The sequence below is a fragment of the Myxine glutinosa genome, chromosome 2 (assembly GCF_964187855.1).
Source record: "Myxine glutinosa chromosome 2, kmMyxGlut1.1, whole genome shotgun sequence".
NCBI lineage: Eukaryota > Metazoa > Chordata > Myxini > Myxiniformes > Myxinidae > Myxine > Myxine glutinosa.
The window spans coordinates 156,573,727-156,590,299 of record NC_136262.1 but is presented as its reverse complement, the minus strand read 5'-3'; positions in this window follow the sequence as shown (position 1 = coordinate 156,590,299).

Here is a 16,573-nt window from a genome sequence, read left to right as displayed (position 1 = left end):
GACAAGGGGAGGGATTTGAAAGGGATGGGATATGGGGGAGATTTGGAGGGGAGGGGTGAGGGATGAGTCTAGGAGGGGAGGGGCGAGGGGGAGTCTTGGAGGGGAGGGGTGAGGGGGTAGTTTAGGAAGGAGGGGGCAAGGGGGGAGATTTGAAAGGGATGGGTGATGGGGAGGATTAGGAGGGGAGGGGCAAGGGGGGAGATTTGAAAGGGATGGGTGATGGGGAAGATTTGGAGGGGAGGGGTGATGGGGAAGATTTGGAGGGGAGGGGTTAATGGGGAAGATTTGGAGGGGAGGGGTGAGATTGGATTTTAGAAAGTGTACGATTTATGGGAAACGAACATTTATTGCAAAATGAGTTTCTTGTGACCTTCGAGTTAAAAATACGTTTAAGGACGCTGGATGGAGGATGGAGTGCAGGAGAGTTTAGGGAATGTAGAAAAAAGGCACTATAGGAGATGGATATTTTTTTGGGGATGAATTGATTTGGTGAGCAAGTCGAAAGCAGTCTTTTAAAGAAGAAGAAGAAAAAGGTGTTATAAAATATGACGGAATACATAACTTGAGGGGAAAGTGTAAACATTGAAGGTTAATAACAGTGAAAACTATCTGGGGAAATGGGGGAGAAACACGTGGTCGAAGAACGAACGAACGAATAAGAATGAATAAACGAATGAGAACAGAGAAGGAAATGTTTTTGTTTTGTTTTTTTTTGAGTTGAGATTTACACAAGGAAGTAGGCTATGGGTGAAAAGACTGGGAATACAGAGAACGAAAGTTATTGGATCACAAACGACGGACCGCTGAGAGAAAAACAAAGCCTCAAGGTTGTACAGTGTACACTGTACAAGGCCTCAAGACACGACACGAATTAACACGATTTTCAATACAGGTATGAAAGATTTGCACCGAAAAATCTTCGTCGGGACACAATATACATACAACACCATAAATAAATACAGTTTTAACGAAAATACAAATTGGAACAATCACTTAACCTCGATTTCAAATCGTTCGCGACGCGGCAAAGGCCTTGCTCGCGACACGGCAAAGGCCTTGCTCGCGACACGGCAAACAGACGATCAATTTATGAAAGATAAACACCGAGAAACAACCAAAGTTGCACACAATAACTTCACACACCGAAAGATAAATACAGTTTCGACAAAATACAATTGTGAACAGACTTAACTTCGAAAAACGTGGAGACCGTGTGGAGCTTCGAAAATCCCTCCCATCGTCTCCGAGATCTCGCGAGACTTTTGATCTAAAAAAAACAATCAGCCTCTAGCTTTGATTGTTGAACCAATTCAGTGACCCAATATGCAAATTCCTTATGCCTAAGTCACACATAGGCGGATATTTTGGCGACTACTGGCGACTGCCGGCGATCAAGATTTTTCGGCGACTACTGGCGATTTCGGGCGGTCAAATATGGTCAGGCGGCAGTATGGCGACTGCAGGCGGCCACATTGCGACTGCATTGCGACGACGCCCTGAGTGGGATGGCGACTGTTGAAGATCGACGACGACTGCATTGCGGATGCACGGCGGTAGCGTGGCGACAGTCTGGCGGCTAGATTACGACCGATGGCGGATCGCGGCGACTGCATTGGGGCCGGGTGGCGGTTTACTCCGACGTCCGCAAGACTGCAATAAGACCGCCGGCGATTGGAGACGATTTACACAACTTTTTAAATCTTTATTTCTCTATTTTACATTCCACTTTATTCATTTCAATGATGTATGACATGAAGAATAAAGATGTTTGATGTACAATAAGAAAGTTAATAAAGATGTATCATTGTAATGTAATAATCAAACTTTTCTGCAGGGAGAGAGAATGGAAATAAAGTCCAACAAATTATTTCCACTGGTCCCAAGTCCCATAAATAAAGTTTCCAAAGGACCAAAGTCCCAAAAATAAAGTTCCCAAAAGTCCCAAGTCCAAACAATAAAGCCATATCCTTGTCGGCACCACAGGACCTCACTCCACGGAGACCCTCACACCATCCTGTCTTGCTTGCCATGGAATCGTGGTATGTCGTAATGCAGTCGCCAGGCAGTCGTATCTCTGTCGCCAGTGGCCGTAACTCGGCCGCCACTAGTCCTACTGCTGTCGTCGTCAGTCTCCCATAGCCGCAGGGGAGACATGGCAGTTCTTCTGTAGTCGATATGCAGCCGCAACAGTGTCGGCCCATAGTCGGGAAGATGCCGCAGGAAAGCCGTATGGCATTCGCATCTCTGCCGTGCTAGCTGGTGGGGCGATTGCGGAAGACTATGAGCGACTGGGCTGCGGCCGCTTTACGCTCTTATTACGGATACCGACGACAGCATGGCTTTTCCATCACGACAGCATGGCGGATTTTTTTCGAGTGCGACTGAGCGCATCGTTTTTAAACATTTAAAAAAATATTTGGCCCCTTTGCGGCTCTTGCCAACTGCAGCCGACCTGGGGAGGATAACCACGACTACAGGCAACCGTCCATTACGGTTTCATTACGATTGTCGGTGGGTGGTGGCGATTTTTCCAGTCGCCAGTAGTCGCCGACAAATCCGCCTATGTGTGACTTAGGCATTACATTTCAGGTCAATCGGATGAAAATTGATGATTTTTATGTGATACTGGCCTTCAACCTTTTGACAAAATTACGAATTTGCCTTTTCCGTATCTTACTACAATTTACCAAATGTGCGTCCGCCTGTCTGTCCGTTCGAAGGTACCGCAAAAACGGCTGAACCGATCGCAACGATATTTTGGGTGGGTAATCCGAAGACTCCCTGGAGTAAAATAGGCTATTGTGGCGGGCACAAGGGACAATAATTCCGCGCACCAGTGGGTGGCGCGAGCGTCCAGGTGGGGAACGAAAACGCATGCCCCGCCTTTCGACCGATCGGCCACGCCCGGGGGCAAGGCGTGGCCTCGGGACATATATGCGGGCTCTAAGCTCGAGCCCGCCCAGTGCTGAAGTGCGAGCTCTTAATAAATACTCTTTGTTTGTACCAACGCGTTGTGGCCTACCTCTCTGGCAATCGAGTCATGTGTGCACAGCTCCACACTGGTGACCCCGATTGGTTCAGCCGTTGCTGACCCCCGAACGCGCCATGGCTACCAACGCCGTCGCCATCAAACTCCCGGAGTTTTGGGAAGCACAAGCCGATGTTTGGTTTGTGCAGGCCGAAGCTCAATTTCAGCTCCGAGGCATCACGGCGGACGAGACCCGGTACTACCACGTGGTCGCCGCCCTCGGGCCCGGCACTGCCGCCCGAGTCGTGTCCATCCTTCTGCGCTCACCGGGCAACAACAAGTACAGGGCGCTCAAACATCTCCTCCTCGCCACGTTCGGGCTCACGGAGATCGAACGGGCCGACCGCCTCCTGGACCTTCCCGCCCTCGGCGACACACGACCATCCGTCCGGATGGATTTCATGCTGTCGCTGCTTGGAGACCAGTGCCCGGATTTCTTGTTCCGCGCACTTTTCCTCCGCCAGCTACCGATACAGGTGCGCCTCGCGCTGGCCGGTTCCAACATCACGGAACCCTGCGCCCTGGCTGGAGAGGCCGACAAGTTTTTCGCGGCCTGCGACACGCGGTCGGTGTACGGTGCTGCCGTAGTGGATCCCGGGGCAGAGGCTACAGCGCCCCCGGCTTCCCTCGTGGCCGCTGCTGCGCCCCGCCCACTACCGCCGCCGCCACCACCACGGCCGCCGCGGCCGTCACCGCCGCAAACCTGGTGCTACTACCACGCCAGGTTCGGCCGCAGGGCTAAAACGTGTCGCCCACCATGCTCTTTTGACGGGTCGGGAAACGACCGGGCCGGCACTCATTAGCAGCCCTGAGCGTCGGCCATTCCGGCAGCCTCCTGTTCATCATGGACACCTTGTCCGGGCGCCGTTTCCTTTGCAACACAGGAGTGCAGGTAAGCGTCCTCCCTGCCTCCACGTCCGACAAGCAAGCCGCGGGCCGGGGCCCCGCTTTGCTTGCCGCCAACGGTACACCCATCTGCACATTCGGGAAGCATTGCCTCTCACTGCGGTTCGGAGGGCAGCGCTTTCAATGGTCGTTCGTCACCGCCAGCGTGCCAATGGCCCTGCTTGGTGCGGATTTCCTATGTGCGCATGGTTTGTTGGTCGACGTTAAGCGCAGACGTCTCGTCCAGGCCGAAACCTTCAGCTCGCTCGCTTGTTCGCTGAGCGGCTCGTTGAGCGGCTCACTGAGCGGCTCACCGAGCGGCTTGCCAAGCGGCTTGCTGAAAGGTTCCGTCCCGGCGAGTTTAGTTTGCACGCTTCCGGCAGCGGACGACTTTACCCACCTCCTAGCCAGTTTCCCGGCCCTCACGCGGCCCACCGTCTCAGCGGTGGCCGTTAAACACGGGGTGGAGCACCATATACCCACGGTCGGGCCGCCAGTCTACGCCCGGGCACGCCGACTCGAACCCACGAAGCTCGCCATGGCGAAGGTGGAGTTCGCCACGCTGGAACGGCTGGGTATCGTGCGGCGCTCAAACAGCGCTTGGGCCTCTTCGCTGCACATTATGCCGAAGCCCGGTGACTACTGCCGGCTCAATGATGCCACCACCCCCCGACCGCTACCCGGTTCCGCATATCCAGGACTTTTCTGCCCGGGTGGCAAACACGACCGTGTTTTCCAAGGTGGACCCCATCCGAGGCTACCACCAGGTCCTCGTACAACCGGGTGATGTCCCGAAGACAGCCGTCATCACCCCTTTCGGCCTCTTCGAGTTCCTGCGAATGCCTTTTGGGTTGAAGAATGCGGCCCAGGCGTTCCAACGGCTTATGGACAGCGTCTTGCGTGACTTACCTTTCCTCTATGTCTACCTGGACGACATCCTAGTCGCGAGCGCGTCCCGGGAGGGGCACCTGCTCCACCTCCGCACGCTTTTCGAATGCCTGGGCCAGCATGGCCTAATCGTCAACCCCGCAAAGTGCCGTTTCGGTGTCGCCACCATCGACTTCTTGGGGCACCGCATCACGAGGCACGGGGCTATCCCTTTACCAGCCAAGGTAGAGGCGGTCAAGGATTTCCCACGACCCCGCACGTCGCACGATCAAGGGGCTCCAGGAGTTCCTGGGCATGGTAAATTTTTACCACCGCTTCGTGCCCCACGTCGCCCAGCTCCTCTCCCCCCCCTGCACGAGGCCCTCCGGGGCAAGCCGGGCAAAGGTGACATCGCCTGGTCGGAGCCGATGGCCGCGGCGTTTGCGGGCGCAAAGCTGGCCCTGGCCAACGCCACCATTCTGGCGCACCCGGCGCCCGATGCACCGATCGCCCTCACCACCGACGCATCGGACTACGCGATGGGCGCGGTGCATGAGCAGTGGGTGCGTGGTGCTTGGTAGCCGCTCGCGTTTTTTAGCCGGCAGCTTCGCCCGCACGAACGCCGCTACAGCACCTTCGAGCGCGAGCTGCTCGGGCTCCACCTGGCGGTCCGACACTTCCGCCATCTGCTGGAGGGCCGCCCGTTCACGGCTTTCGTCGACCACAAGCCCCTTGTGTTCGCGATGGCCAAGGTCGCCGAGCCATGGTCGGCACAGCAGCAGCGTCACCTCTCTGCCGTGTCCGAGTATACGACGGACATGCGTCACGTGGTGGGTAAAGACAATCCGGTGGCGGATTGCCTTTCCCGGTCCGTCGCGCACGCGGTCCACCTCGTGATGGACTATGCCCGGATGGCGGAGGACCAGACCGCCGACCCCGGCGTCCAGGCCTTGCGGACCGCCGTCACGGCCCTCCGCGTCACCGAGGTGCCGTTCGATGCCACGGGCGCGGCCCTCCTGTCTCCCTCGGCGGCCTCGCCCCATCGTGCCCACTGGCTGGCAGCGCCCAGTGTTCGACGCCATCCATGGCCTGTCCCATCCAGGCACAAAGGCCTCCCAAAAGCTTATCGCGGCGAAGTTCGTCTGGCATGGCCTCAGGAAGGACGTCCGCGACTGGGCCAGGACGTGCCTCGCGTGCCAGGGCGCAAAGGTCCACCGCCACACCCAGGCCCCGTTGGCCCTGTTTGTGGTGCCCGAGCGTCAGTTCGACCACGTGCACGTCGACTTGGTGGGACCTCTGCCCCCCTCGCGGGGGTTCGCCCACCTCCTCACCATGGTGGACCGCACCACACGGTGGCCGGAGGCCGTCCCATTGGTGGCGACGTCTGCGGCTGATGTGGCGCAGGCCTTCATCGCCACTTGGATTGCCCGGTTCGGTGCCCCCTCGGACATCTCGTCCGGCCGCAGCCCCCAGTTCACCTCGGAGCACTGGGCCGCGGTGGCGCAAGGGCTCGGCGTAAAACTACACCGCACCACGGCCTACCACCCCCAGGCCAAAGGCCTGTGCGAGCGCTTTCATCGCTCGATGAAGGCCGCGCTCCGGGCCAGCCTCCGCGATGGCAGCTGGGCCGACAGGCTCCCCTGGGTCCTGCTGGGCCACAGGATGGCGCCCAAGGATGACGTGGGCGCGTCCTCGGCGGAGCTGGTCTTCGGGCAACCACTGCGGGTACCGGGCGAATTTATCCCCGACTCCACGGCTCCTTGGTCCGCGGCGCAACAGCGCTCCACCCTGCAGGAGACCGCCCGGAGGTTCGCCCCGGTGCCGACGGCACACCACGGTTGCCCGTCCTCCCACGTCGCCCCGGAGCTTCGCACGGCGGAGTACGTCTTCGTCCGGCACGACGCCCACCGGGCACCGCTGCGGCCCCCGTACGACGGGCCCTGCCGCGTGCTGGAGACCGGGGACAAATATTTCACCGTCGACATCGGCGGTGCCCCGGATCGTATCTCCGTGGATCGGCTCAAGCCGGCGCACCTCGATCTCGGCCACCCCCCGCAAGCAGCTCTGCCTCCGCGTTGAGGCCGCCCCCCGGCGGTCGGACCCCCGGCACCCCCCAGCCCCACCGTCCCACTACCCCCCAGCCCTGCACGCATCGCCAGGGGGCGTTTCGGCCGGGTCATCCGGCTTCCCCGCAAACTCACCCTTCAGGTGCGCGGGAATTCTGGGGGGGGGGGGGGGCGTGTGGCGGGCACAAGGCACAATAATTCCGTGCACCAGTGGGTGGCGCGAGCGTCGACCGATCGGCCACGCCCGGGGGCAAGGCGTGGCCTCGGGACATATATGCGGGCTCTAAGCTCGAGCCCGCCCAGTGCTGAAGTGCGAGCTCTTAATAAAGACTCTTTGTTTGTACCAACGCGTTGTGGCCTACCTCTCTGGCAATCGAGTCGTGTGTGCACAGCACCACACTATATTGTTTTTCCAATTTTTCCAATTTTCCAGTTTTTCCAAACACGATGGAATAATATTTACTGATATGAACAGTGATGTGGCTTTTGTTGAAATTCTACATACCAGGAGAGAGTAGATCGACTCCTGACGAACTCTGCCTATATAAACGTGCGGCTCAGAAGTAACATGGCAGCGTGTGCAAAGCGACTGAGAATTGAGATACAGGTGTAGCGGCCACTTCCGTGTTACAGATTCGATGCGCACTCTGCACACATAAACGTGCGACTGAGAAAGACGTGTAGTGGCCGCTTCCGTTTTGCAGAATTCAATCTTTTTTCGAAATGGGCGCCATGTACTGTTTAGATTTTGATGATTTGCGTGTGATATGCTTCAACGGATGTTTATATGAATCGTTTAAATTTTTTAAAAGCCTTCAATTTTTGATATTTTTCCTTTTCATTTGGGCTTCCCAATTGAAGCCCCGCCCTTAGGGTACCGTTACTAGTTATCATAATAAAGCTTTGGGAAAAAAGTTGACAAAACCCAAAAGGTAAAAAAGGTTACAGCCCGCACGCGCGCACACACACACACACACACACACACACACACACACACACACACACACACACACACACACACACACACACACACACACACACACACACACGTGATTGCAAAACCCCGTCTCCTGCTGTGCAGGGGACGGGTTAAATATTTTCAATCACTTATTACAAGCAGAGTACAGCAGTGTATCATGGTCTAGCGATTCCATGGCTCAACATATCCTGGAGTGAATCATTTGGAGTCAAAATAACATAAAACATCAAATAATCATCTTAGGGACTGTTCCCAGTTAGAAAGTAGATAAAAATAATAATAGGAGTCCAGCAACGAAAAAATAAATAACCACTAGAGAGTTCTTAGAACACGCTATCCCACGCAGACTTCAGAAAAAAAGGACACAGGCGGGTCTCTGAGCAGCAAGTGTGACTGGTCTAGAATGTAAATGATATAAAATGCCATAATATTTTGTCCAAGCACTGTTAAACGGAAGGTTTTTGGAGGTGGCAAGAAGGCAATTTGTGTTGTAGTGTTCACGTATATAATTCATTTAAAATAAAATAAAGATTAAGAGGTTGTGGGAAAAAAAATTTGGGAAGTTTACCGCCATTGATACACCATCTTTTACACCACCTTATTTGACATTTTACATTAACAAATTATTTTTATTTAACACATTATTTGTGTCTGTTGTTTGTGTCCTTTATGACGTCGCGCAAAAGAGTAATTTTCTTGTTTCGAATGATTTTCAATTTTGTTTGACTGCAGACAGTAAACAATGATCTCACCTCTCTCAGCATGCGCAATCGGGACAAATTCAGAGTAAAGGTAATGCTAAACTACAGGTTCGTTTTCCGATTAATGTTCTGATTCGTGTTCAAATACAACTTTCAACTGAAACCAAGTTGTTCCTCGATCATAAACTGACAGTTGTGGACAGACAGACAGACAGAGAGACAAAGTGAAACAATTGCTTAACCCCACTTTTCGCTTCTAGTCACGTTCACTATGTTAACAAATATAATTTCGTTCAAAATTTTGGGAGATTAGCAAACCTGTACATTTTTGGAATCATCAGAGCATGGAGAATCCGAAAATCAATGTTGGCATTTGCACAGACACCTGCATGGCCGCCATTTTGGATTTTCAAAATGGCCGCCATAAAATACATATTTTGCGCTATCTCGGCTTCTAATCAACCTAGAGACTTAATTAAATATGCTAATCCTATGTTTTCTGGGTCAAGGAATCCAATAAAGGCCTCAAAATAGTGCTCAGGATTATAGAAAAGCAATAAACAAAGGTAATTGAAAACCATTGTCTTTATATTTGTGATATAACTGTATTACATAATACATGATATTGCAAGTCCTTTGAAGTTATAGGTATGGGTTTATAAAGCAAGAAAGCAGCCTTGTTAGTATCAGATTGAACTATAAGTCCTATACACAGGATCTACGAGGTCTATACCGTTCAGGAATATGCTTTTACAAATCTTCATCACTGTCCTGAGTGTCATTTTCGCAAAGGTGTCTACGCAAATGCCAACATTAATTTTTGGATTCCTCATGCTCTGAATATTCCAAAAATGTATAGTTTTGCTAATCTCCAAAAAATTTGAACGAAAAAACATAGTGAACCTGACTATTCGTGCGTGCAGGTAATAAAATGATCTCAATAGCGAGCGGCAGCTACAGCCTCTCACGATCAAACTCCTATCACATCCACTGCCTTCGCGTGGCGGAGGTGCGACTCACCAAAGTGAAAGTGTGAAAGCGAGTGTCTGGCGCTATAACCAGATTGCTCACCCCATGTGAGTTCTCGTTTAGAACAGACTCACTGTAACCTATGCATGTCGTAAGAAATGACTAAAAGAGGCGATCGCTGGGGAAGCTGTAGTGGTGACGACTGCCACAGTGGAGGACGACTAAATGTGTCAGCAGCCTTGCAGTCAAGCAAGTGGCAGATGAACCAGAATTCTGGCTTATGGCACTTTTCACAGTCAGAGCTACCACCTGGAAGCTAGGGAATGGCCTGATACAGCTTGCTGAATTAGTTATTGGGGCTGCCTCTTCTATCAGCCCTTTAGGAAAATCTTGGTGTCAACAACAACACAAGATAAAGAGCCGGTGATGCTTTCCTATAATCGTAAAGCTTCTATTTATTATGTACCTACGTACGAAGCACGGTTTGTCATTGCTTACACAATGTGCATGTGTGTAAGCTTAAACAATGTGTAAGCATAACCCGCTGTTATATGTACTGTCACGTGAAAAAGTAAGTACACCCCATGTTAAGTTTTGACTTTTTCAACATATTTCAACATACAGCTATTTGATCTTCATTTTTTTTTTTTTTTTTTTTTTTTTTTTTTTGGTATACAAGATCGAGGCTCGTGAAAGAGCGAACATTAATCACACAGAAAGACAAACAGACACATAAAACAAATAACATCGGGAGCGGTAGACAAGATGGGGAGAGAGGGGGAAGGACACAAACACAACATTTGAGAGCAGGGACCGATGGACATGGAGACATCGAGAGAACTGTGGGAGGGAGAGGGCTTTGGGGGGGAGGCATGTGAAGGGGGGGAGGCATGTGAAGGGGGGGAGGCATGTGAAGGGGGGGGGAGGCATGTGAAGGGGGGGGGGTGGGAGAGGTATAAACATATGGACACTGCCAGGATTTCCAGGAAATAAGTTGGAATTTCAAACAAGGTGGATCTGGGGTGAATTAGTGGGGGTAGAAAAGATCAAGGTTATGGATGGGGGAAGATAAGAGATGGTGGTGAACAGCTGTTTTAAAGACCTGTTTTAAAGAACAGCTGTTTAAATTTCAACAATATTGATAGATAAAGGTGATATAATATAACAAATATCATGAAACATTTACATTTTGTAGTCCATTGTATAATTTAAATAAACATCAATGCAAATTTCGCAATGTGGAAGAAGTAAGTACACCCCTACATTTATCACTACTTCAAATACCTAAAATTAGAATCAGGTGCACCAGCTCAGGTGCAAATGATTAGAACATCGTTAGAGAGGATCTTGGAGGAACCTGTCATTTAAACCTCAGACATTTAGTTTGGTTTGCTCTTTGTTGATGAAGTGTGCGGAATCACCATGCCTAGATCAAAAGGGCTCTCTGAGGCCTTCAGAAAGAAGGTTATAGATGCCTACGAGTCTGGGAAGGGATTTAAAAAGATCTCCAAACAATTTGAAATCAATCATTCGACTGTCCGGAAGATCATCTACAAGTGGCGAAGATTCCAAACAACTGCGAAGTTGTTCAGGCCAGGCCGCCCCAGCAAGTTCAGCCGGAGAGCAGACCGCAAGATGCTGAAAGAAGTCTCGAAGAACCCCAGAATGTCATCACGGGACCTGCAGGTAGCTCTTGCCACTGTTGATGTCAAAGTGCACGAGTCTACCATTAGAAAGAGGCTGCACAAATTTGATCTACATGGGAGGTGTGCCAGGAGGAAACCTTTGCTGTCCAGAAAGAACATCAAGGCAAGACTAAAGTTTGCCAATGAACACCCAGGCAAAGACCAGCACTTCTGGAACAATGTGCTCTGGACAGATGAGTCAAAGGTAGAGCTATTTGGCCACAGTACCAGAAGACATGTTTGGCGAAAACCAAAGACAGCATTTGACCACAAGAACCTGATACCAACTGCAAAGCATGGTGGTGGAAATATTATAGTTTGGGGCAGCTTTGCTGCATCAGGGCCTGGGCAGCTCACCATCATATTGTTGCGGATATGGGATTTGGCCTCCATCCATATCCGCTTGTAAATATTCCCCTATTTCCCCAATACTCCCCAACTATCCCCAATCCCCCATTCCCTAGTCCCATTGTCTGTAAACAACACTCTGTAGAACCGACCTTCCCCTTTTTCCCCCATTAAATGTCGTGCCCAGGTTCACCGCATCTCACGTAGACAACTATAGGACATCTTGCTAGTTATTCTTAGTCTATGTCAGTTAAGGACTCGTTTCCATTAATTCTGACTCTTCGTTGCACCAGAATGTGATTGTATGGCACCAGTAGTGAGTTTAGGACCTCCCAATACCTCCCCACAACCTCATCTCCGCATCCTCCCATCATCTCATGGAACAACAACAACTACAACAACAGCGGGGGCGGCGCGGCCGCGGCGCGGGGAGTGGGCGTCCTCACTCCGGCTTGGTTAGCCGCCATTGCCCATGTGCTCCGACAGGGTTACCACGAAGGGGCTGACTGTCAGCTCCTCGTCAAGGGCGGAGCCCGGTAACCCCCCCGCACCCAATAAGAAGCGGCGGGCCGATTCCATCTGGGGCGGAGCTAACGAGCCGAGGGCGTGTCACTCCCCGCTGGATATACGCAGCCACTTACCGGAGGTGACGTCAGATGCGCCCCCAGCTTGAAGAGAAACAGACGCCACCTCCAGCGCGACGATACCTCCCCGCATATCTGGACCGGACCGTGTGGATCCTGTCCCTGAGCCAAGGTGCACCTTGTGCTATCCATCGACTACCTGCCCTTCCTTGCCATCAATCCCTGTGTGAGTCAGTCTTGTCCTGTTTATCTGTGGTCTGTCGGGGCTACTATAAGACCGTGATTAAGTGCCCACCTTCCTATGCTGTACCTCTTGTCAGTGTAATCTAAACGTTCTGCATACAAATATTATAACCTCCTCCGGAGGTCTTGAGAACTGTACCCCTGGTGTCGTGTCATTTAACCCAGCGGTGTCCTTTCCTTAATTGATTTAGCATAGCGCGATTTGGCCAACGTTCGAGTGGAATCGGGTAAACTGTGCAGACGCGGTCATACCAAACCGCTCGGTAAACTAACATCCAAAACCGCGTCTGTAACAATATAATCCACTATGAATTCTTCATTGTACCAGAGGGTGCTTGAGGATAATGTGAGGCCATCTGTCGGAAAGTTGAAGCTCAACCGAAGGTGAACCTTGCAACATGACAATGACCCTAAACATACCAGTAAATCCACCAAGGAATGGCTGAAAAGAAAGAAATGGAGGGTTCTGGAATGGCCAAGTCAAAGCCCGGATCTAAATCCCATCGAGATGTTGTGGGGGGATTTGAAACGAGCTGTGCATGCAAGAAACCCCTCAAACATCGCACAGCTGAAAGAATTCTGCATGGAGGAGTGGGCAAAAATTTCTCCCAGTCGACGTCAGAGACTGGTAGACAGTTATAAGAAACGCCTTCTTGAGGTTGTTTCTGCCAAAGGGGGCAATACCACCTATTAGAGCCAAGGGTGTACTTACTTTTTCCACATGCGAAATTTGCATTTATGTTTATTTAAATTATACAATGGACTACAAAATGTAAATGTTTCATGATATTTGTGATATTATATCACCTTTATCTATCAATATTGTTGAAATGAAAATCAAATAGCTGGATGTTGAAATATGTTGAAAAAGTCAAAACTTTACATGGGGTGTACTTACTTTTTCACGTGACTGTATATATACAGTATATATATGTATATATGTGAAGAATCAGCTCTTCGTTTGCAAAAGAAGTCCACAATAGCCTGGAATGGCGCAGCTTTATTAAAGAACCAACTTATACGGATCCGGAGGAGACCGACGTCTACAGCAATCTACAGCAAGAACATGCCACGTCAAGCCTTCCTGAAAACACATTGATTCCCAGTCCATTTATATAGGGACACGTTTTATCAGGAAATCTCCGAGGGAACAAACAACACTGGGAGAGGTTCCTCCCACCGTTATCATTCGGGGGAGTCAGCCCGTCCTTATCAATTGTTTTTCTGGGCTCCGAGAAAACAGAACTGTAACTCACAAAGAGAAGAGTGTATGCTTAGCCAAACAAACCCATATATTTTATGGGTTTGTGTACATGAGTAATCCAAAGCATGTTTATACAGAGTCATGCGTTTGCTGAGATTAAAACAAAATATATATAGTTAACGATAGGTTCATGTCATTCTACTTGCATTACGCAAAAACCAAGCGCATGTGGGCGTGGTTTTATGACCAGCCTTGAAAAAAGCACACGTATACAATTTGTTCAGCATCCAAAACTAAAACGAAGCAAAAACCCTTTATTTACTTTATGAAATAGCATTTTTAGACATCATATAAATCATAACACATTAGCACCCAACGTCTATAACTGAACTTTAGGCAATAACAAATCTACTACTTGACATTCCTTCCTCTTGTCTCGTCGAGACAAAGTATCTTAAGAGACAACGTGCCACATCGGGCTTTATTGAAAAATAATTGCGTAATGCGGGTATTAAAAAAATAATTGTGTAATGCGGGTATCTCCCAAGGGCATATCGTGCGCCCAAAGCGCCTCGCCCGTGCATTTGGCGAACGTGTCGTGTGGTGCGTGCTCGGAGCCTGAGGGCTCAAAACATGAAAGTTCATTAACGTTTCGGATCCACAACGAAGACGTCTGGTCCAGATGAGGTTCTGCTCCGCCAGAGGGTGCATCACTTCCCCTGCGGAACTGGCTCCCCCCACCCTTTGCAGACGCAGTCCTTGCAGATCTTCGAAGTTAATCAACGGTCATGCCCATGAGGTCCCTCACGTGTTGCTGTTCTGGGGAATACAAAATGTCGTCAGTATCTTGTGTCTCAATTTCCTGGTCAGGGTACAGAGCGTAAAAATCCGAATCCGAATCACTTGAAGCAAAGAGATCCGCAACATGTGGATCAAAGAGATCCGAAACATTTGGATCAAAGAGATCCGAAACATTTGAAGAAAAGAGAGGGACTTCCTTTATGTCAAAGTCTCCCATGGGCGCCTGGTCGGCTTGCGGGTCTAGGACATCCGCGTCGGGTCCCTCAACCGCCAGACCCAGTGTCGCAATCAGATCCATAGTTGGGTCGGAAGGGGGCGTGCAGCTGTCAGCTTGTAATACATAAGCAGCGTTAGCCAGTACACGCAAGGGGTTTATAGCACAAGTATCACAGTCATCACATACACCGTTACAGGCAGCAGCCCGTTCCCACATGGGATCCACACAAGTATCACAGTTGTTACAAAATTCAATGCAATTTTCTGGAGCGCCGGTCGCAACTGCCTTGTTGAAGGACCCGTTCAGGTCGACGGCCTCTGTGGTCAGAGCCATAGTTGTTGTCGGCGGCTTCTTCACTTTCCATCCTGTAAAATACTTTCTCATATAGAGGAGGACTAGAGATTTCATTAGTGCCCCCCAAATTACTACCCCGATTATCACAGCCAGTGCGGTCAATAACCACTTCACTATGGTGCCCGTCCATCCCTGGAACCAGTCAGTGAGCCAGCTAAATGTATAAGAATTTTCGCGCGCGATCCGATCGATCCAATAGTATGTCATGAGCCGTAGCGGTGTCGTTTGCCACCTTTTCTAGGGCCAAAGCCGATTTGTCTATCCGGAAACTATCCATGACTGTGCCCGCTCCTGGGAAGAAGAAACCAAACACCTTTTCCCCTAGGCTCCCGTGTAGTTTAGTGGTTCCATCTTCGTTCATGACTGACCTCTTATAACGCCTGTCCAAGGACTTTGGGTCTAGCTCATCCAGTATCTCAACGTCAGGAAGGACTGAACCCAGATAACATGTGCCCCCCCAATTATTTGGTAAATAGGGGTAAGCCTTGTCGCCGCATATAAACATTGTCCCATGGGGTGGGACCAGGTGGGTGGATAAGCACTGGAGTCCCTTTACCACCCCATTAATCCTACTAACCCCCCTAGAGAATGTTATAGCCGTTATGTTGTGGTTGTGTTTATCTTGCAGTACTATTCGTAATGTAATCCCCGAGCTCCCTTGTCCCAGCTTCCCGGGGAGAGTGTAGGCGCATTCTGATTCTCCCATACGCAAGTGGCCGGAACCCTGGAGGCAGACCCTCCCTTTCTGTGGTTTGACCCAGACGGGGGCAGGCCTCTCGGCCACATGGGCAATCATTGGCGGGCGATAATTAAATTGTCGATTGCAACTCTTGCCGTTGTCAACCCCTTCTCTTTCCAGCGTGGTGACTAAACATGGGGAATCGATAGGTTGTGAGCAGAGGTCATTGAGGGACAGAGGTAGCACTATCATGTGTATTCCTGTGGTGCCTGCTTGGGGAAAGCGCATGCACGACCAGCGGTGTGTCCTATTTTGAATTGTTGCCACCTCCCTGGCCACTTTCCAATATGTGTTTTCCCCCCTCTTTGGGGCCTTATCCTGGGGTTGCGGTGTGAGTATGTATTCGATGCATGGTATGTAGTTCCTTTCGCCACCGGCCGCGCCAGGGGTCCAGACGCTGCACCGGACCTGCATGGTCATGTCTTTCCCTAGGCGTGTGCGTGTTTGTAGCTTAAAATCAGGGGTTCCCCATTTGTATCCTGGTTGGGCCAAGGTCTTAATGCTAGCTTGCCCGTCTTCCCGGAACTCTCGTTGCTTTTGTAGTACCATGCCAACGCGTCCAGGCCCTGCCGACAGTGCTAGCCATTTTACGCTTACCCAATTTGTGTGCAGGGCTTTCTGTTCGAAACATGGTAGTGATACTCTTTGTCCCCATGTTACGGTGAGGTGTCGGGTTTCGTTTTCGCATCTATTGGAATCGGAATTTCCCCTAGCTGCTGTCGCTATCAATAGTATTGTACCTATGATTCGGCCCATCCTTACTGTGTTCTGGGGGTGTGGTGTCTGGTGCTTGTATGGCCAACTTACAGTGCGTGGCGTGGATCCACGAAGTCTTGCCCTCGCAAAAGACTGCCGTTGGTGTAGTCAGCAACACCTGGACTGGTCCCTTCCACCTTGGTTCCA